This window comes from Lutra lutra, chromosome 9 (assembly GCF_902655055.1).
Source record: "Lutra lutra chromosome 9, mLutLut1.2, whole genome shotgun sequence".
Lineage (NCBI taxonomy): Eukaryota > Metazoa > Chordata > Mammalia > Carnivora > Mustelidae > Lutra > Lutra lutra.
This window is the reverse complement of record NC_062286.1, coordinates 85912003-85933707: the sequence shown is the minus strand read 5'-3', so window position 1 is coordinate 85933707 and position 21705 is coordinate 85912003. Positions and strand designations below refer to the sequence as shown.

Sequence of the window (21705 nt, the reverse complement as noted above, 5' to 3'; positions counted from 1 at the left end):
TAGGATGGGCTTCATGGTTGTTGGGGTTCTCTGGTCAACCTTGCTAGATGGTCAAGGAATTAGCATCCCTGCACTGGCAGGGAAGCAGGACTGACCCTAGAGCCTGTACAATTCATTGTTTGGGTGCCCAAAGGAGGTTAGAGTGTGCCTGAATTCCCTGGGAAGGTCTGGCTACCAGTTTTGCTCTGCCGGGAGGGGAAGGCAGGACTGTGCCTTCTGCTGAAGTGCTGCTCCAGGTTGGGCTGTTGAGTGGGCTCTGCAGCTTCCTTTTGGCTCTGGTTAGGTTTCTTGGTTGGACAGGTTGAAGGTTGTATTCAGTAAGGAGTGGGGCTAGGAACCATTCCCTATCTTGGTGCAGCAGGAGCAGCAGCACCTCTAAAGCTGGTAAAGCTCTTTGGTTGTTGTCTTAACTCAAGCCAATCTGCACCCTAGGTTCCCTGTCCGAACAGGGTCACTGGCTTTTCTCTGAAAGCTATTGGCTTTGCCAGGATAGTTTTGCTAAGTAAATATGAAACAGGCATCTGGATGAAAACAAAACAAAACAAAACACTAATAGATGTTCTGTCACTCCCAGTGAAGGCACTGAAACCGGAAACAGGAATAATTCTTCTAGAGATGTTATATAGAAAACAGGACCATGACATTGCAAAAATGAGGTGGGACAGTTTTGTAAACTATCTTTATGTTCTAGGTTGAAATCATTATCATTTAAAATGTAAAAATATTTTCTTTTTTTACTATTTGTTCCAAGAATACTATATAGTGTCTCAAATTTCCTTTTTTCTTCTATTATGAACCAGGAATATTTTTTTCTGGTGGAGAAGATTTCTAAAAGAGATCAGGAAATATGCATTTTTGAGGTATAATTCTCCATAAGAAAAGTCATAGACTACTAAATTATCCAAATAAAGTGGCATGGGTTATTAAATTATCCCTCCAGTGTTGGGAATTTATGGGTGAACATTCACTATATAATATTGAATGTTCATATGATAGATCCAGAATTTTTTTAAAAGCCATTTTGCCAGTAATCTGCTCTGAGGAAACAGTGCAAATTCATTAAAATTGAAGAAAGTACATCATGAATCTATATCCTTAAATGGCTGGCCTGTTTGGACTGAAATGAATGATAATTGAGCTACAAATTCCAGTTAAGTTGGTGGAACAGTTAATGCAGTAAACAAATTAAGTGGGCTAAATTTTAAAAAACAGATTGGAAGATTAAAGTAGATAGATCAAAATCAAAGAATGCTATAAAGGAATATGGACATATCCTCCAAAATGAGAAATTTCTTGTGCTGCCATTTCCAAGGAAGCGAAGAAAGAGATGACAAACGTGTTTTGTAATTATTTGAGATTAATGTGTAACTTTTTGGGTATGTAAAGTAGGAAAATAAGTGAAGAAAAATATTTGAATAAAAATCTGGAGCATTACGACAAAAATATTTTTTAAAAGCCTGCATATGTTTTGACTATTAAAAGGTCTTCCTTTCTCTTATTTTGGTTATGCCTTTTTAAATAGCTAATGGATTTATCAGCATTTTTAACCTGAGTCAGATGATTTGGCCCCTTGGTGACTTTTTTAGTGCCTCTGATACCTATTTCAACTTGTTTTCTAAAGAGACAGAATGTACTTAGCTTTCGCAGAAGTAATTTGGAACCTTTCAAACTCCCGAGTTTTTGTAGTCTTCATTTTGTTCATTGGAATTTCCTCCCCTTTGCCTTTTCCCCCTCCTCTTAAAGTTTAAAATTAATCTTCCATTCCCACTCTGTTTTTTTCTTTTTGCTTTCCTCTGTGGTTCACTTCTTTCCCAGTGATACTGCTAGGATTTTTTTTTTTTTTTATTTTTTGCCTCACCCATTGAGTTTCTCTTTCATTTTTCTTTTATGCATCTATTGACTCTCTATCCATAGCATCCATTTTTTTAAAGATTTTATTTATTTATTTGACAGAGAGACAGTGAGAGAGGGAACACAAGCAGGGGGAGTGGAAGAGTGGGAAGCAGGCTTCCCACCGAGCAGGGAGCCCAACGCGGGGCTCTATCCCAGGACCCTGGGACTCTGACCTGAGCCAAAGGCAGATGCTTAACGATTGAGCCACCCAGGAGTCCTATTCATAGTATCCTTATCTATCCCTCTCCCTTTTTCTTTTATGGACATAGTCATGTTGTCTTCTTTCTGTGGGGCAATTTCCCAAGCTACTGGAAATTTCAAACCAATATATGTTGATGGACAACTGATGTTTCATGCGGTACTGGATTTCTCCGTGGCCTTTCTCCCTAATTTCTTATCCACAGCTGCTCAGGCTTGCCCTCTGGCTTCCTAAGGGATGCCAGCTCTGTCTTTATTTGTGTTTTCGGACCCTTCTTTGTCTGGCCAGCTTTGGTTATGTCTAAGAAACTTGAGGTTGGGAGTTCTGCCTCACCAACTTAATGTGGCATTTTATTTTATTATTATTTTTGCAGATCATTCTGTCTTTTAAAAAGTTTTTATTTTAGTTCCAGTTAGCTAACATAGTGTTGTATTAGTTTTAGGTACACAGTAAACATGGACATTGTAGTACATTCTTCTCATCAGCTAAATACAGGGTACCTCCCAACCATCCTTTTTGGAACAGACCTGGCTGATAACAAGAACACCTTTAGATGGGAGGCACTGTGTTCATGTTGAGTCAACAGACAGACAAGGGTTTGGAGAGGGGTCCTCCGATTATACTGCATGTGTCACCCTGGGTAAGCCATTGGATTCTCTGCACCTCTCTTCGTTCTTGGAGATAAGGGCTTTTGCGTACATTTTGTACCTGGAGCATTTCCAATAAGGTTTCATTCCTTGTGTATGCACCTGTGGTTGAGACCTCAGAAAACTTAAAGCAGTACAGTTAGGCACAGTAGACACGGTGGCACGGCAAAGGCAGCGGTGGTAGAAATAACGCCATTACCATAGTGCTCTCAGCGTGTACATTTCATTTTATCTTGACGATGACCCTGAGGTCTGATGAAGACCCCTGGCCCCTCAGTGGGGAACTGAGACCTCTCTTTGGGCCACCACTGCCATGTCATTAATTTGGGAGGGAAGAAATGCCTACAAAAAAGCCACGTGGATATTAGGAAGGTAATGGGTAGTACGAGATCATCCTGAGTGTGGAAAATTGGAGCCATTCAGCCTCGTAGAAAAGAGGAGTTTTATGTTTCATTCCCAAGTTCAGAGAAAAGAAAACCTTTCCTTTTCTTTTCCTCTTTGTTGTTGTTGGCAAGACTCTGTAAGACTGCAACTCACATGTAAGACACACTGGGCCAACTTTTCAAAGAGCCTCTATACTTTGCATGTGTTAGATTTTTCATGCATAGCTACAGTTTTGGGCGGTGGTGGAGCTTGTGGGGTGGAGGGGAGGGTGGGCACAGATGGATTTTTCACATTTGCCACCTCACTTTGAATGTGTAAATGTACTAATTTTGTGAGATTTGGTTTCCGGAAAAGAAGAGATCCCGAAGCAGGCTTATATCTAGAGCAGTGTCTTCTTTAAGTGAACAGCTCTGCAAATGGTCAGGATTTGCAGATCTGCCTGGACGGTGGTAAGAAGGTGGTATATTGTTTGAAATAGAAATCAGCCCGAGGAGAGCTCCGAGGTGTCTTGCAGTTTGCGTGGGCTAGACATTAGTCTTGCAGTTGTATACGGCTCATGTCATGCCTTTTTCCTAGGCGCTTTTGTCTCAGATGGACCTTTGCTGGGGAATGATCGAATGTCTCAGACTTAGTGATTTGCTAACGGAAAGCCTGGCAGGTTTGGTTTATTCTCAGAAAGATCTAGATTCCTTCTTTCTGATGTGACCCTCAGTAACTTTAAACTCCCTAGTTTTGTCTATTTGCCATCAATGCCCATTAGGATAGAGAAAGTTATATTATGGAAGAGAGTAGGCATCAAAACCTCAGTGGCTTAAGATTACAAAAGTTTCTTTCTTTTTTTTCTGTTGTTGTTGTTGGCTCTGTGTTTTTGCTATTTTACTTATTTATTTTAACTTTTGTTCCAGTATGGTTTCTAAAATTTGAATTCCAGTATAATTAATGGACAGTGTTTTATTAGTTTCAGATGTGAGATAGAGTGATTCAGCCCTTTCATCCAATGCCCAGTGCTCATCACGACAAGTGCACTCCTTAATCCCAGTCTCCTATTTCTCCCTCCCACAACCCAAAAGTTTATTTCTTGATCCCATTTCATGTCCACTGTGAGGCAGAAGGGATGCCCATCAGCCATAGATAATTAGGGACTCTGAATGTTGGAAGCTCTTCTTTGTACCTGTTTCCACACTCACCATAGCGGGAGGAAGGAGACATGGCGAGGCTTGCCCTGGCTAAGGCTTCTGCCCAGAGGTGACACCTGCCACTTCTCACATTTCATTGGTCAAAAAGTCTCACGACCATGCTCCACTTCAAAGCAGTGGAAGGCACATTCAATCCTACGCCAAGTCTAGGAGGAGAAGAGAAATTAACAACCTGCTGGTGACTACCTCATTGGCCATTAGACATCAGCACGCAGGGAAGGTATTTGTCTTGTGTTTATGGTAATTAGCACCACCAGTGCTAATTTCTCTACCCTGGACATTTCTGAGCATTGGTAAAAAAGTGTTGTCACATATTTCCACAGTCGTCCCCATGAAGTGAATGTTCCTCCTCCTTGGAAGCTTATAATACAGCAGCTTCAAGGACTATGGATACTTTGAAATGTTTTCAGTGACAATGATTATGATGAAAATAATAGTGAAGAATAAAAACTTACCACAGAGAGAAATCCATCCCTTAAGCCATGCTTTAAACTCACTTCTTTCTTTTGAAAGTACCTTTCAAGTCTTAATCAAAGGACAACATCTTCATGACCAAATTAATCAACATTTGATGGATAAGGAAGTTAAGGATCAGAGAAGATAGAGTAGACTTCTCGGGTCTCTAAGATAGAAGTGAAAGTGTTGAATTCACATTGGGGGATTTTACTGTAATCACCAGAACAACCTCTGCCACCATCGCTACGGACCTCCCTCCCCACCCCACCCCCAGCCCTATCATTATCCCCACCACCCTCCTCACCCCCCCATCTTTACCACCTTCACACTACAACCACTATGTCCATCTAGTGTTATAAACACAGACAGTATGACCCAAATAATGTTTCTTTTCAGAACAATCAGGAGGACCATAAAATTAGGTAAGATTTTTTAAGCTATTAAGTTTTTTTTTTCCTTATACATTTCATAATCCAGGAATGAAAAAGGTCACGGAAGAGGATTGGCAACTCTGAACAACCATGGGAACATGGTTTGGACTAAACGTGTCTTTCTCCCTCTTCAATTTGTCTTTTTATTTTTCCCTTTCGATTTTCTTCCTGGGGTACTTTTTCTTTCCCCTTTAAACTTAAAAGAGAACCAGCGTTAAAAAATGCCACACTCCATGACCTTCACGGCCCAGAAGGGGTGGTGTGTTCCTGTACTATGGTAGTGCATACTTTATTTTTATATAGCCCTTTGAAGAGCACAGATGTGGGCAGGATTTCCAAAGTCGGGGCTCTTTTTCTTGCCAAACTCTGCTTAGAAACCGGCACGGGGATGGTAGAAGGACCATCCGAAGCAAAGTGGCACAGTTGCCCAGTGAATCAGAGGGATTTGGCAGAATCATTGCAATCAGCATGTTGTACTTCATGAATCAACCTGTCTGCTCTGATTTGGGTGTGATGCCCAAGGCCTCTGGGAGGGTGTTCAGAGTGGGCTTTCTTTGGAGGTGATTCTCATTGGCCCCTGAACTGTGGAGATCAAGATTCTGTCTTAGCCTTTCCGGGTAACATGGGGAAGGATGGCATCTTGGACCCTTGCCCATGGCCTGTGCAGTGTTACCAACCTTCTACAAGGCCTCAGGCATTTGTGTCTTTAAATACCCTTGCTGGCTGAGATAATGATGGAGGGTAGAGAGATTCTGGCCCAAAGCTAACACCCTAGAGCTTTACTAACCCCCCTACCCTTAGCCCCAAATATTAACAAAACAAGGACGTTATCACATTACCAATCCAGGCTGCAATTGAATATTTGCCAAGAATTCCACGCTTCCACCTCACATAATACATTTTATTTTTCTTTTGGGGATTTGTTTTCTGAATCAGTTTACTTCTTCGTGGTCCAATAATCACCAAATGGAATTCTCTCCATCTTTCATCCTTCATCATTAGGGGAAAAAATACAGTATCATTTTCTGGCAAGAAATAAATATCTCAAAATGAAAGACAATATTTAGTGACCAAAAAAAAAAAAAAAATCCCTCAAGAGCACTACTTTTCTGATGAATCAGAGCTGGAAGTGATTAAGGGCTCAGTGCATTAAAACAATGAGCACTCACGTCCATTCCTTCATTTTCATAAGAAAATCAAACATCCTCTTTTAAGGAAGTAGGGGGTTGCTTAACAAATCTTTCAAGTGAGCCATAGATAAGTGCATTGGCATAGTTTGAGGAAACGCATAGAGGAAATTAAAAATATTTATTTTATTGAACTAATATTCCCAGTTGGAGATTAAGGTAGCAAATGGAACCCACAACCGTAAGGTCGATGCGATTTGGCCATTTAGTTTCTATTTATTTTGTTCCTAACTGTCAACTTGAACTTGAGGAGAAGTTTAAAATTGTAACTTACTAAGAGCTTAAAAGAGTGTTCCTTGTATATGAGATGGGGTTGTCTGAGATTGTATTTTTGGGTAAAAATACGTGTGGTTTGATTTTATTTGAATTGGTGATTTTTTTTTTATTGTACGTTCAGAATTTGAAATACCTGGCTGTTTTCAGGTTGACTACAATTTTGCTGTGTTGTAGAGTTATGATTTCATGATTGTGTGAGTTTGGAAAGGTTCTTACATCTTTTTTGTCATGGATTTCAAAAGAAAACATTTTTAAAGGCACCATTTAGGAGGCGGGCACCTTGCTGGCACAGTCGGTTAAGCATCCGACTCTTGGTTTCGACTCAGGTCTTGATCTCAGGGTCATGAGATCGAGCCCTGCACTGGGACCCACACTCAGCAGGGAGTCTGCTTAAGATTCTCTCTCCTTCCTCTGCCCCTCCTGCTCATGTGCACACTCTCTCTATCACTCAAATAAATAAATAAATCTGTATAAAGAAAATGAAAGGCATTATTTAGGAATCAGGGCTAACTGTTTTTTCATTTCCGGCTGCTACCTCTTAGCTATTGGATCTGGACATACTATTCCAGGCTGGTCGTGTTCCGTTCAGTCATCGATGTCTTCTTCCTGGATGGACGACTGTTGTACTTTTTATTTTAGATTTACAAGGAAAGGGACATCTGGAATGCACACCTGTCACATCAGACAGTCACGTTTGCTCAAGAAGCAGATAGTCGCTACCATGGTTAAGCTTCCACCAGTACTTAAACTACATTCCAGGAAATAGACTAAGGAATTTATGTCCATTATTTCTTGTGGAGACAGTTACTGTTTTGCAGTGACTATAATTATCCTCATTTTATAGGTGAGGAAACTGACCTCTCAGAGAGGATACCTCACTTTCCCATGAGCCCCTGGCCGGCAAGTGCCAGAGCTGGGGTTCTCCTGGTGGGTGTCCTCTTGGGTCCCCCCTCCCAGATGTTGTGGGGCTTCTCTAACAGTGGCAGAGACCCAGGTGTTTCAAGATGGTCGTAAAGCTCCTGGGGCAAAAGGTGATAAATGCAAAAGCAGGGCTACATCCCCGTCCTCTTCCAGTTCACAGCAATTCTCCTGCAAAACAACTGTGCATTTGCAGGCCAGCTTTTCCATGGAAAAGCTAGAGTGGGCACACGTTCAACTCAATTCCCACTGTGCTTTCTCACAGAGGTTCTTCCACAAGATTACAAAGACTGGGAACCCAGCCTATTATTATTAATAATTTTTAAAAGTTATTCTGGCTTCTTCCAGGGTCATATCAGTTTCAAAGATCGCTGTCAGGGTGGGAGCAACTGAAGTTGAAATGGCCTGAATGCTAAATGCAGCCTGAGAGCGGAAACTTTGTTCTTCAGAGTTGAAAAGTCGGTGGAATATTCATAGAAATGTAATATGAGCACAGGATACCGAGTCAGTGTCAAAACTTTGTTCCAAACCATATTTGCTATTTGTAAAACTCACTCCTCAGGGCCCGGCTGGGGGATGAGAGGGCAAATGGATTACAGCACGCCCTGAGTCAGGGCTGTGGGTTGGGGGCTCCCTTCCCACGGGGCTTTTCTCCACAGGAATTAGGGTTCATGGTGGTGGTGGGGGCAATGGTAATGGGGTCCAGCCCTTCTAGGAGGACCATCTCTGCCTCAAATACAGAAACTTTTCCTCTGTGTTTTACCTGAGTTTGAAATAGAAACTGTGGAGGGGTCTATGTAATGTTTCGCATGTGCAGAAGTGACACCATTTGCTTTTTTCCTTGAAGCTCTCCTGATTGAGATATTGATTAAAAAAAAAAATCATGGTGGCATAGGTCGCAATGAATATCATCTTCAGATGCTGGACTTGTATCTTAAAACTAACCAAAGGACCCATCTACTGATGACCCAAATTTCCTTTCAAGAATTAACAAGTTCTCTCGCATTATTCCCCCCGTGGAACTCTACTCATCTGTAGTTAATCTAAGAATTAACATTTAGCAAATTACTGCCCTAAATGAGGTATGTGCCTGGTGGCTCCGTTGATTAGAACCCTGTGCTAATGAGATCACGAGTTCAGTCCTCGGGAGGGCTGGTTCCCTTCACCGTGGTCCCTGTCTGAATCCCAGCCAGGCCTCCCAATGCACACTGCTTACAAGGGGCCTTCTGGGGAAGAATCAACACAAATTCTTCATCATTTGTGGGAAAAAACCAACTCAAAGCAGATGCCATGAGTTAACTCAGGGCATGACAGTGATCCTGTGGGGGTAACGAAATGGTACCCTAGAGAAGGCAAGGGCTGCTTGCAGATGGTGGAGGTGTCGCACTTCCTGGGGATGGCTTCTGGGCTGGGAAAACAGATTTGGTGTGTGTAGGACGTTTCGGTCCTGCCAAGTGAAAGGGGGACTGTCATATAGGAAGGGTAGGAGGCTAGATGCTTATCCATGGGGCAGACTCAGAAGGACACTTGGTGGTGGGGGGGGTTGTTGAACTTTCACTCATCACTTTCACTGATCATTCTGGGCCTTCCCTATAATATCAGTAGTCATGTAACCCATGGGACCATTTCTCCTACAGCCAGGCCACTCCAGCCAATTGTCTTGGCTGGCAGGAGACACCGCAGCTAAGAGCTTGAAGAGCAGGGGTGGTTCTCACTCTTACTCCCTCTCCATTTTCTACTCTCAGAAACCACCTTTTCAGAGGTAGGTCCAGGTCTGAGGCTAAATCTCACCCAAGCATGACCGGATGCATTGATATCCTCCGAGGCCATTTCTTGGGTTTAAGGAAGAATAATGCCTAATGAGCTCCAGCTGTGCCTGGTGGCATTCCCTGTTGAAACCAGCAGCCCCCACTGGCTTTCTTTCATTTTCCAAGAATACCTTCTTCAGGGCAGTGGCCACCTATTTTTTTTTTAATTTTTAATTTTTTTTTTAATTTTTTAAAAACTTTAACTATTACATCCTTATTGCCCAGCAGATTGCTTTGTGTTTGGAAGTTCAATAAATATATGATGGATATTCAATTGTGCAACTGGTTCCATTTAGACAAAGGTAGTATTTCAAATGTTATCGTCTTATTTTTCTCTTTGCAAAATTATATGCCCTTACCAGAAAAAAATGAGAAAATAGAGAATAAATATCACCCATAATGTCATCTCTTGGAGATAGCCTTTCTTGGCATTTTAGGGTGTATGATAGTTACATCTGTATGCATATCTTTCAACTACACAGGACTCAGACAATACATATTATTGTGTAATCTTCTTTTTTTTTTTACTTATATAAAAATCTTTGCATGGTACTATATATTGAGATTATATATTATTCCACCTTATTACCTTTAATTTTTTTTCAGAGCATTTTATTGCATGACTGGACTTCAACTTAATCAGTCACATATTAAAATCTTGTAGTTTAAACTCTTTGCATAGTTTTGTTTATTTCCTTGGGACAAATTCCGACAGGAGGAATTGCATGGTTCCACGGTTTTCTAATTTGCTATGTGTTGGCAAAAGTTGGGGGTCAGAGAGGTGCCCCCAGTATGAACTCTGGCCTGCAACAAACAATGTAGTGCATTGCCACTCTCCTGCCTTGCCGACAGTATTTATTAATCTTTTGTATATTCGCTAACTCATAAGTGAGAAGGTAGCAATGTGCTTGTACTTTGCATTTCCTTTATCAGTAGTGAAACTGAGTATTTTTTTCATGTGGCTATTTTAATGTCTACTTTGCAAGGTGACTGTTAGTATTTTTGAAGACCCACGTATTTTAGGGGCTAGTAGACCTCCTTCTCTCTTTTTCTTTATTGTAAAAATTAGTTGACACCATCTATTTGAATACAAAGCCATACACAAATATGTTGATCAGCTTTGTGACCCTGCAGGGTGAAGGTCAGAAGGAAGGGTCACCCAAGAGTAAATGGGCTGAGTAAATGGTTTCCAAGCAAAGACCTGGGTGAGCTTTGCCAGAGGAGGGGTGGGGAGAGACACCTGTGAAGAAAGGGAAAGAGGATGTGACTTGAAGATTTGTGACTTTGAGAAGGTCACTGGAAATAGACAAGGTCAGAGATAGTACAGGGGCTGGCAGCTCCAAATGGGAGCCAATTAGGCACAGAAGGGAGCAAGATGGGCAGGGGAGCTATAGGAAATGAAAGAGATGGTGCCCGGGGGTGGTCTGTGGTCTCCCTGGGGGGTGGGGGGCAGGCATCTCCTCAGATGTCCCTAACACAGCAACGGAAAAGAGACACACCAGCAGCTCCTGCTTCTCTGAAGACTTATCTGAGTCCAGTGTGACCAAGGCAGGCGTGTTTAAGACCAGAAAGGGAGATAGGTGCCACTGCACACATGCGTGGTCTTCTGGCTGGAGCACACCTGTGCTTTCCTGGAAAGCCCGGGAGTAACCACACCTGGGAGAGGGAAGTGAAATACACAAATTGGTGGTAATTAAATAAAGATAAAATACTGCACTAAAATTGCCCCAGCATGTATATGACTCCACTTATGGAAAACTGTATATAAAGATATGTAATATGTCATTATAATTATAGGTTTTAAACATGATATGTATTACTATATATATAGCATGTGTGTGTATAAATATATATATATATGTATACATATACATAAAATACCTGAATATAGGAATATACACACTTGCCCATGATCATGTCCAGAGAGTGGCAATGAGGTGAGACAGGGAGAAGGAATTATTCTCGCTTTTCCTCACATTTTTAAGTGTTGCTTCACTTGTTCCAGCAAACATGTATTCATTCTCTAGCTTGTACACGGTCAAATGAAGAAAAAAAATGATTAAGACGGGGAATATATGTGTGCTGAGGGCGGCCTTCCACTTCCCCTCAGTGGCGTGGCTGGGGATTCATGAGGGCAGTAGAAGCTGAGGTCCTGGGCTGTCACCGGAGCCCCTGCCGACTTAGACAGAGGAACCCCTGGAAGCACCTGAGAGTCACACCTGGGCCCCGCAGGGCACCGAGCTCATTGGCATGTCACACTTAGATGACAGGGGAAGCCGTGCCTTCTTGGCAGGCGGGACTCTAGCCAACAGGTAAGACATTTCCAGGCCACCTGTTTCCAGATCAGGTGAGCATCGCCACCTGGCAGGGAGGAGGCACGGGTTCATTGCAGGGGAAAGAACTCGAGCTTGGTGCAGGAGGAAAAATGAGAACTTTTCTCCTTCCGTTCAAGAGCTGCCCGCGCACCATGAAACAAAGTATCTGACTGGGACTTTTTGTTATTTTACATCAGGTAAAGCCGCTTTAAGGCAACACCGTTTCCTGCGTCCTTTGTGTTCCCCTGTCCTGTGGTCTGGAGACAAAGCTGGAGAACAAGACTCAGCTGACCTCTGACTTTCTGGAGCTATCCTTGAGTAGGGGAGATGGACGGATGGCACGCGAGGGACCGAACAGAGAGAGGGTCACACATGGTAAGATTGCTCTGAAGGGAACCAAAAGCGGTGGGAAGTTCAGGGCTGGGCTTTTTTGGATCTGGAGGCAGCGGAAGGTCTTTCGGAGGAGAGGACGTTTACCCTGAGTCAGGAATGAAAAGAAAAGGTTAACAGGTGAGTCGCCAACCAGCTTAAGAGGGACCCGGGAGGCGGGACTCAGCTCAACCTGCTGGCCGTAGGTCTGGAGAGCAGCGAGTGTGGGGGGAGCTAGTCAGCATGAGGTTTGAGAGGCCAGCAGGCATCAGATCATGCCTGGCCCCATAGGTGGGTCTTATCTAGATATTCAATTTTGTCCTTAGTGCGAAGGCAAGGTAAAGTGTGCTTAGAAATCTGACATCATGATGCCGCTTCATTTTACACAAGCTTTACACCAGCTTCAACTCAGCATGTGTAAAGATCTGTTGAAGGAGTGCAAAATAGATAAACGGACTGATGTTCCAGGGTCAGAACATGTCCCATGTTTATTTTATTTTATATTCTATTCTATTTTATTTTATATATCTTATTTTATATATTGTATTTTATTTTGAAGCTACAGTTTTGACTTCCATTACATCAACAATCACCCCCATTTAGATTTATTTTCACAAAAAGACCAAGCTACAGTGATGTGAATGAAGTCTGATGCTGCGGAGCGTGCCTGAAATCAAAGGAAAGGTTAATGAGACACTGTCTCCACAGTGTGGAGTGTATGAAGCGCTTCCCCAAACAGGACGCCGTCCATCTTGGTCATCTCCCAGCATGCTGGGTGGAGCAGACGCTCCTGCTGTCTCTGTGGTGTCTCCAGATGAGGAAACATCTCAGAGAAGTGAGAAAGGACTGGGTGGGGCCATACCCCCAGGAAACCAAGAGGCACCTGGGAGTCAGCGTGAGGTAGAGAACAGACATGGATGTCGAGCTTGGGCAGATCTGGTTTCCAGACCAGCTCTGCACTTACTGTTGTGGGGTTTTGGAATAGGCACCCTACTGTATGATCTCCATGAGGCCCACCTTCTATCTTTAAAATGGGGGTAATATCAGTTACCTCATAATATGTTGGTGCAGATTAAAAGAGAAGAATTAGAATATCAGGCACACATGAGACACTCAAGAAATATTAGTTTCTAGGTTCCATTACCCATAAAAATTCAATGAATCCTTCCCAAAATAGAACATCCTTTAGAATCTTACCCACATCTTTTTTGTTGTTGTTGTGGATGGGACATCCAAAAGGATGTTAGGGTTTTTTTTTTTTTTTTTTTTGGTTTGGTTTGTGGTAAGCTGACTTTGCACTTTAAAAGGGAAAAGAAGGAAATCTGTAGTACCTCAAACAATGAGCCTTTTTAAAGCCTGCATTGGACTCCAATTTCAAAGAATATTCTTATTAACATACTTTCTTATAAATGGAGCACTACTCATCAAATATTTATAAGTAGTAGCCTGAGAAGCCAGTGCAGTTCTTGGCAAGCCTGGGGACATTTCCCACGTGCACTGTGGGATGGCGTAGGCAGGAGAGACCCTTTAATTTTGTGACATGGTTTGGGGGCTCCAGCATGAGCTAGTCTTGGCATGGTTTCTCCCTGCTCTGGGCCTGTTCTGGAGCCTTTCAGGACTCCCACGTAGACTGTCCTTGCAGGCAACTCCCTTTGAAGTCCCTGGGAGCTCTTTGAATGGAAAACATACACAACGGGGGTGTTGATGCAAATAAGCATCAGACCTGATGTACGTGGGGGAATAAAGGTGCTTCTCACCCCAAATATTAGCTCTCAAGCCCAGAAACTACGGTGTGATCATTAAAGAAAAAAAGTCATCCCTCCAACAACCCCCCCCCAATCTATCACCAAAGCTCCATCATCTCCATTCGCTCAGGAAATGATAAACCTGCTAATTACCCGAGAGTTTTAATTAAGCAACAGATACAGACAGTGCAGGGCTCTGTTTTTCCTTTAAACATATCAATAAAATGAGATTCTCAATTCCAGAGCAACTTGCTAAATGAAAAAAAAAAATAAACATTACTCTCTTTTGAAATATCACTCATCGAGTGTGATAATTTAGAAAAATATCTCTATTAGAGATAGTTAGAGATATTTTTTGGTGGAAAATGCAGTCGCCGATGTGGCACAAAGCTGCAATTTGTAGACAGGTTAAGTAAATTAAATCACTCACTGTCTTTTTTTTTCAGTGGCTTTAAAAGTTAAAGGTAATTTGCAAAGAAAATGCTCAGTTTGAATTGGTTTGTAATATCTGTTAATGATCTTTAAAAAAATCCACTTATTCACAATCTGGTCCCTGGGGGAATTCCAGCGTGCTATCAGAAAAATTTCTGAAGTCTGAAATGTCATTAGCTAGTGATTCCTTTGAAGTAAAAAGCCCCGAAAAAATAAATTATATAAGGTATACAAGTGCGCAGGACAATCACTTTGATGAATAATGTCTGTGTTTTTCATAACTAAGAACGCAACAATTGAAATCCAAGCTGCTAAATTATAGAGCTGTCTTGTGAATTACCTCGGTGGAGGTATGCCTGTTCTGTTTATTTCACACATATATTGAGTTCTTCCATATATTTATAGATTGTTGATGTAAAAACAGTAGTGTTGGAACAATTTTGATTATATTCATTGTGTTTACCTTTTGGAAACACAAGGTGTTGCCTAAATACAGCTCTACAGGTGTTGCCAGCCGGAACTAAAACAATAGCCTGTTTTAGGGCAGCCTCCTGGATCCCAGATCCAGGTGCCCTGAACGGTGGCGCGAACACCGCACAGCCCTGCGAATTGTCGGATATTAGATAACAGTGCTGTGAAATACTACACCAAAGGGGACATTTTCTTCCTGACCCTGGCTGGCTATTGGTTTTTGCCTGGAAGCAGGGGAGTCTTTGTAATAAGATATTAGTCAGTGTAACTACAGATGCTGCTTCGGCTGCTATAAATAGCTAATCTTTTTTTTTTTTTTTTTTTTTTTTGAGAAGAGTCGGATTTTAGTAAACCGTTGGCTACAGGTTAATTATACATTTCGTAAGAAGGCACTTCCTTGTAGGCAGCCTAAATTTGTTGCCTTTTAATGCTGCTTTTATGTGAGGATAGCCACGTATGAACCTCCAGGAGGAACTTCATTATTTCTTTATTTTACACATTGGGGATTTAACTTTTTGTTCTTCTCACCTGAACTGCCAAGGGACCCAGTCTTATTCATTTTTCCTCCAGGGGAAGGCATTCTGTTCTTCCCAGTTTGGCTGATTTATAATTGTAGGTGTGGTTCTTCTGGTTTTCTGCTCTGTCACGGACATCCGGAGAGCACACCAAACGTGGTTAAGAACAAGCCCCTGATTGATTCGGTAATATTTAGTGCCTCCGTGTGCTTCATCTAAGAAATGGAAATCAACACTTGAAACTTTTTTGGGAAGCTTTATTGGCATTCCATGTATGGAAGATGGGACTCAATGTGTTATCCTGGAAAGGGTACACCCTGTAACTACCTCCCGGGACAAGAAAGAAAATATAGCCAACATTCCCGACTGCCCCTAGAATGGGACGCCCCTTTCCTCCTCAAAGTAGCCACTCTCCTGATGTCCAACACCATAGATTTGGTTTTTGTTTTTGTTTGAACTTTGTATGAATGGACTCCTATGGTAAGTGTTCTTTTGCGTCTGATTCTTTCTTTCAACATTGTGTTTATGAGCTGTGTCTATGTTGCCAGGTGCAATTATATTTTCCTTGTTTTATTCCATTCCATTGTATCAATAATATACCACAATTAACCATTTTACCCTGGATGAACATCGGGTTGCTGTCAGTTTTTGGTTATTTCAGAGAGCCACTATAAGCTTTGTCATGCATGTCATGGGGGGTGTGGCTGCATTTCTTTTGGGTGTGTAGACTAAGAGGGAAGTTACTCAATTGTAGGGCGTGACCGTGCTCAGCTTTAATGATGTCAGTTTTCCAAAGAGGTTGTATAAGTTTCCACTCCCATTGGTGGTGGGTGAGAGATGTGCTGCTCTCATTCTTGTTAACTGGTATTTTTCTCCTTTCTGATTTTGGTCATTATGGTGACATGTAGTTGAATATCATTATGGTTTTGATTTCCCAGATTATTAAGAAGTTGAGCATCTTTTCATATACATTGGCTGTTGGGAAATTTTACGAATGGGGTTTTCAAGGAACTTGTTTGTTCATTTTTCCATTACTTTGTTCATCTTCTTTGTTTTGAAGGAGATAGTTATATATTCTGGATTATTCTAGTTATGATTTTTTTTTTTTTTTTTAAGAGAGAGAGCACACACATTCGCTGCTGCTGCTTCAGCAGCTTTGCATCCACTTCTGGTGCACAGGAGTTCCCAGGCATAAGAGCTGGAACAATGCTCTTCCTCTCAGGCCTAGGAGCAGGGGGGTTGGCCCCTCAGGCTGGACCTGAAGAGCACCTTGGATAAGGAAGAGCACTTTAGATGAGGGGTTTAGGGGGAGGGGTGAAGGGAGAGGGAGAGAAAGAGTCCCAAGCAGACTCCATGCCCAGAGTGGAACGCAACATGGGCCTCTAGCTCACGACCCTGAGATCATGATCTGAGCCAGAATCAGGAGTCGGAGGCTTAACTGACTGAGCTACCCGGGCGCTCTAAGGATATAATTCTTTTTTGATTATATATATTGCAAATATCATATACCAAAAGTTTGACTTTTCACTCTAAATATGGTATCTTTGGATGGCTAGAAGAGTTTTTTTAAATTTAAATTTTAAATTTAATTTTTTAAATTTAAATTTTAAATTTAATTTTTTTAAAATTATTTTTATTTTTAAAAATTTTAAAGATTTTTATTTATTTATTTGACAGACAGAGATCACAAGAGGCAGAGAGGCAGGCAGAGAGAGGGGGAAGCAGGCTCCTTGCTGAGCAGAGAGCCCTATGTGGGGCTTGATCCCAGGACCCTGAGATCATGACCTGAGCCAAAGGTAGAACCTTAACCCACTGAGCCACCAAGGTGCCCCAAGAAGAGTTTAATTTTTATGTGGCCTAATTTCCCAATATTTTCCTTTATAGTTAGTGCTTTCTATGTCTCATTTAAGAGAGCTTTGTTTATCCCATGGCCATGAAAATATCCTTTTATATTTTCTTCTGGAAACTTTATTGTTTTACTGTTCACATTCAGAGTTGTAATCCATATGTCATTGATTTTTGTATGTGGTGTGAGGTTGGGATAAAATTTGTTTTTTCTTCCACACCCTACACCATTAGTGAAAAAGACTTCTTTCTCTGGTGCTCTGAAACAATACGTTTGTCATAAATTAAGTACTCACTTATTTATAGAATAATCATGACTACCCCACCCCCCAGCACTTTATTCTGTTAGTATGACGAGTTATTTAATAGGTTTTTGAATGTTAAACCAATCTTCCATTTCCAGACTAAATCCAATTTGGTTATGATATATTATTTATTTGAAGTACTTCATATATTTTGATAATTTTTACAACAATGTGTATGCATGAAACTTACCTGTACTTTTCCTTGAGTGTAATGTCCTTGACAGGTGAGTTATCAAGGTTTAGCTGGCTCATAAAATGAGTTGGAGAAGTGTCCTCTTTACTTTCTTTAAAAAATTAAAACATAAATAAGTCTAATCTAATATAGTTATTTAAAATATATGTAGTTTGTCCTAAGAATATTATCAAAGTTCTCCAGAAAAGCAGAACTAAACATTTGTGTGTGTGTGTATTTATTTATTATAAGAGTTGACTAGCACAATTATGGAGGGCAGGAAGTCCTACAATGTGCTGTCTGCAACCTGGAGACTAAGGAAAGCTGCTCATGTAACTCACCTCAAGTCTGAAGACCTGAGAGTCACAGGGGTCCATGTGGGGAGCAACTCTGTAAATTCTAGCTGGATTCTGAAGGCCCAAGACCCAGAAACTCTGATGCCTGAGGGCAGGAGAAGATGGATGTCTTCACCTTTCTTCTGTCTTTCTCTTTTATTCAGGTCCTCAATGGATTGGATGATGCCTACTGCATCGGTGAAGGTGATCTTTCTTACTCATCTACTGGTTCAGATGCGAATCTCTTCCAGAAACGCTCTCACAGACACATCCAGACGTATGTTTTACCAGCAGTCTGGGCATTTCTTAGTCCAGTCAAGTTGACACATGAGAATAACGGGCACAGTGAGTATTCGTCACAATTTCTTTCATTCCAGGCTTCTGTATATTTTAATGTAGACTTGTGGCAGGAGACTGGTTTTGTGTGAGTTTGCCTGGGAAAGAAAATGGAAGTCACACTATCTTCTGGGACTCACAATCTGCTCATGTGCCCAAGGTTGAAATTTATTATCACATCTCAATCCTGGGACCCACAGTCAAGGCTCATCCTGGGTTTAAAGGAGGACGTGTAAGATGAGAAGCTTTTGGGACCTATGAGAAGCATTCATATAAAACACCTGCTCCCCTATGAGAAGCTTCAAAGCCAATTTCTCCACTTTTAACCCTTCAGTTACTGCTCCACAGAGGGTATTTTTTTTTTTAACTTTAATCCCCTTCAATCCTGTATATCTCATGCCTTACCCCATCTCTCCATTCCCACTTGCTACTGTCCAAGTTCAAGGCCTTATCACCTACTGCTTGGGCTATGGCATTTGTGGGACATCTAGTGTCCATTTTATCCCCTTCCAAGCCATCCACGTGCTCGCTTTAAAATGGGCAGCTGGCCATGTTAGTCCGTGTTGGAAACTGCTTGGTGGGTCTCTATTGCTCTCTGAGAGGCAGTCCAGGTTCGTGAACACAGCACATGGATTCCCTCGTGTCCTGGCTCTTGCTGACTTCTCCAGCACGTCTTGCTCCTCACACTCCAGCAGTTCTATCTGCTTGCGGTTCCCAGTACTCCCCCTGGATTCTTCGTGTCCCAGCTTTTGTGTGTGCTAATCTTTCTCCCAGGGATGGACTATCTATGTCTTACTCCTGGGCCATCCATTCTTTCACAGTCAACTCAAGCCAGAGACCCTTCATCCCACCCAGCTGGGGTGGCATGGTCTCCTTTTTCATCCATGCCTCTGGCTCTGATTAGACTGTGAACTTCTTGAAGCCTGGGTTCAAATCTGAGTCATTCTTCCATCTATAACTTGCTCTGTGCTGGAGGGTAACAGGTGTTCAATAAGCATGGATAGACTTAAACAGAAGAGACAACACTTACTAGTTGACTAGTTTGGGTTTCATTTCATTTTTTTTTTTTCTTGCAAGCCCGAGATGGAATGAAATGAAGTGGCCCAAACACCATGACCAGAAAGGATGCAGGAAGTCAAAGACGATGGAAAATCTGCAGATAGCCATCTCTTCCTGAACGACTGAATTCGGTTCAAATGATTAACATCCTTAGGATGGGATTCATTTTTGTAGAATGGATTCGTGACAAGGATTTTCTATAAAGATAAATTTTTTTCCAGAGAAACAAATTTGAACACTCTAGCCCAAGAATTTAAATGAGGAAAAATAATCCTACTTAAAAGGCAAATTGATCAATATCCTTCCTCTTTTCTCTTATTAATAAAAGAGTTTACACAGAAACTCTGTAAGAAATTGTGTAAGAGATTCACAAGGATCATTAAAGTCTCTACGAGACATTCACTTTCACTTTGTAAAATTGGCTATACCCTCAAAATGGTATCCCATAAAAATGGACTTTCTGGGGCTCTTATATATATGAATGGGTTTTAGTTGCACAGTGGTGCCATTCATTTTATTTGGCCCATTTATTGCAAGTACATTCTAAATTTGGCCTTAATTATTTTTCCTTTCACAAAATATTTTGTGGGCTCTTTTTGAACCCCGACTACTTCCTTCTTGCCCCTTAAGACAGAATCCAGGAGTGTTACTTTTGTTCTCTTCTAATTAAAATAATTGCTTGGTTCCTTTTAACTAGATTCATGCAGTTATTAGCCTAATACATGGATGGGTGCCATGGGGTGCTTGAGAAACAAAATGAAAAGTGATCGTGTAGCTTCACATGAAAAAGATTGTGCAGTGCCAAGGAGCATTACTCCTTTCAGCCGGCATTTTATAACGGCCTTTAGTAAACCTGGCCTCCCCCTGCCCCCATACCCTCACTAAAAGACTATTAAGTGAAAGAATGGGTCTATTTTCTCCATTAGGTAGACAGTGAACTCACTACAATTTGAAGAGGGGCACTTGATATGCTGGGTATGGCCCAAAGACTGGGGGGCTGGTTTTAATCTCTGCCCCGCTTTGTCTTTCAGAATAACTGCAGTTGAAGGATAAATGCTCCATGTCCTCTCTCTGCCAGTTGGCGTTTATCAGAAGGCACTGGAAGAAGAGGGACAAAGGTGCCTGGATATATGTGTTCACCAAGAGTTGTCAGGACCTTGATTCTAAAAGGAAGTTGTAAACTAATGTTTTTGACGTCAAGATGTTTCTGGAAGTGGAGGCAGTTCAAGAGTTTGGCAAACAGAGGCTTGCAGGCTAAGTTCAACCTATTGCCGGTTTTTGTAAATAAAGATTTATTGGAACACAGCCATACCCATTAGTGGACGGGTTGTCTGCTGTGGCGTTTGTGCTACAATGTGGAGCAGTAGTGGCCTAAAAGATTTACTGTCTGGTTCTTTCCAGAAAAAGTGTGCTGACTCTTGATACAGTCCGTCCAATGCACTGAATATTTATGAATGCACTGCTCCCTGCCGAGAAAGGTATTTACTGGAATTTCAATGGGGGTCCTCATTTGATGAGATGCTGAGGGCTTTTGGTAATGTGCTTAGGTTATGAGTGTTCAGTACTTGTGAACAGACAGCAGGAAGTGAGGCGGATTTGGGGCAAGACATTATGGTTTGAGAAAGAGGCTTTGCCATTAAAGTCTCAGTGGCAAGTCACTGATCATGGCTGGGCTATTCCTGTTAGATAACAAGATTGCTCTACTACGTGGAGAAGGTGCTGAGATTTCCAACGTGGAATGCACCTTGATTTACTCCTTCAGGACCTTATGGTCAACATTATGGATGTCTGCTTCCGGGCCAAAAGGTGGGCACCCTTTGCCACCAGTTGGTAGTTGGATGGGTCAAGCAAGAGAATGTGCATCCCAAGCATTCCCTAAACCGTAAGATGCTCTATTTGTGACATATGAAAACATCAGGGTAAGTGTTGTTTCTGTCTGGCACATGAAGAAATGACACAGCCTATCCAAGATCAAGTAGTCAGCCAGCAGAGGACCCGGAGGCTAGCTCTCTTGCTTTAAGTCACCATTCTTTCCAGTATACCATATGCTTCTTTGCATCACGCTTCTTTCCATTGTTTCAGAAATGCTCTGTTCTTTAGTTCATTTCTTTATTCTTTCATTCACTATTGAACGTTCCTTAAGAGCCAATTGAATGGAAAAGGAGCTGGGTGTTTCAGGGAGAGTGAGGACTATGTAAAAAGAGTTGGAAGACCCTTTATAATAATTTTTTTAAAGATTTTATTTATTTATTTGTCAGAGAGAGAGAGGGAGAGAGAGCAAGCACAGGCAGACAGAATGGCAGGCAGAGGCAGAGGGAGAAGCAGGCTCCCTGATGAGCAAGGAGCCCGATGTGGGACTCGATCCCAGGACGCTGGGATCATGACCTGAGCTGAAGGCAGCTGCTTAACCA

General features: G+C 41.8%; 1 long non-coding RNA gene across 1 annotated transcript; it reads left to right on the top strand.

Annotated features, from left to right (window-relative positions):
• The first annotated feature begins 11915 nt into the window (after positions 1-11915).
• On the top strand, positions 11916-20567 carry LOC125109544 (uncharacterized). Its single transcript, XR_007130272.1, has 3 exons — positions 11916-12085; positions 18064-18244; positions 20326-20567. It is a non-coding gene; the product is annotated as an uncharacterized LOC125109544 (long non-coding RNA).
• Positions 20568-21705: the final 1138 nt, after the last annotated feature.